Source organism: Schistocerca serialis, chromosome 9, assembly GCF_023864345.2.
Source record: "Schistocerca serialis cubense isolate TAMUIC-IGC-003099 chromosome 9, iqSchSeri2.2, whole genome shotgun sequence".
NCBI classification, from domain to species: Eukaryota; Metazoa; Arthropoda; class Insecta; order Orthoptera; family Acrididae; genus Schistocerca; species Schistocerca serialis.
The window spans coordinates 474,357,727-474,358,869 of record NC_064646.1 but is presented as its reverse complement, the minus strand read 5'-3'; the positions used below and the strand labels follow the sequence as shown (position 1 = coordinate 474,358,869).

Below are 1,143 nucleotides of genomic sequence, written 5' to 3'. Positions count from 1 at the left end.
ATGCAGGTGGTCTTTATTGCGGAGTAAAATCACATCACGCAGTGGTCCTATACGTTGTTCTTGGCTTGAGTCTGCAAGACATCTCACTTGTTGCCAACAAATGTCGGCAGTGATGGTTACACCTCGGCGAAGCAATTCGGACCACACCATACCACACCGTCACTGTTCCACCAGGCGCGTGTCTTTGTACGGGGAGTTGCTGGTTCGTTTTGAATCAACCGGTCGTTTCTTTTCCTTATTTTAGCATAAAGACACCATTTCTAGTCACAAATAGTGATATAGGATAAGCAAGGTCGGTGTTGTTCACAAGCCGGTTGATAACGAGCAAGAGGAGATGCACATATCACCACCCCCTATTGGTTGTGATACCCGACTTTTGAACCGCGTCCATTGCATGCAAATGTCGCACGGTGTGAGATTGACCACAGTTCATCGCCTTGGCAAGTTCTGAAGTAGAGTGACTTGTAACATTGTGGACTGATACGTTTAAACGATCTTCATCAAACCCAGAAGGTGTTCCTGAACGTGGAGTGACACTAACATCAAAACGATCCTCCTTAAAACGAGAAAAACATTTTCTTGTCGAGCTCTGTCCATTGGCATTAGCCCTGTACACGGCACTAATGTTTTTGGCTGCCTGCGATGACGTCACATCTGCACAGAACTCAAACAGAAGAAAATATTTCTAGAATGAATTTTCACTCTAAAGCGGAGTGTGCGCTGATGTGAAACTTCCTGAGAGATTAAAACTGTGTTCCGGACCGAGACTCGAACTCGGGACCTTTGCCTTTCGCGGGCAAGTGCTCTACCAACTGAGCTACCCAGACACGACTCACGACCCTTCCTCACAGTTATAATTCTGCCAGTACCTCGTCTCCTCGCACTTGTCCGCGAAAGGGAAAGGTCCCGAGTTCGAGTCTCGGTCCAGCGCACAGTTTTAATCTGCCAGGAAGTTTCATATCAGCGCACACTCCTCTGCAGACTGAAAATCTCATTCTGGAAACATCCCCCAGGCTGTGACTAAGCCATGTGTCCGCAATATCCTTTCTTCCAGGAGTGCTAGTTCTGCAAGGTTAGCAGGAGAGCTTCTGTGAAGTTTGGAAGGTAGGAGACGAGGTACTGGCGGAATTAAAGCTGTGAGGA

The 1,143-nt window shown here is 47.5% G+C and overlaps 1 non-coding gene across 1 annotated transcript; it reads right to left on the bottom strand.

Annotated features, from left to right (window-relative positions):
* Positions 1-752: 752 nt before the first annotated feature.
* Positions 753-827, bottom strand: Trnas-cga (transfer RNA serine (anticodon CGA)). The gene has a single exon. It is a non-coding gene; the product is annotated as a tRNA-Ser (tRNA).
* Between the last annotated feature and the right edge of the window lie 316 nt (positions 828-1,143).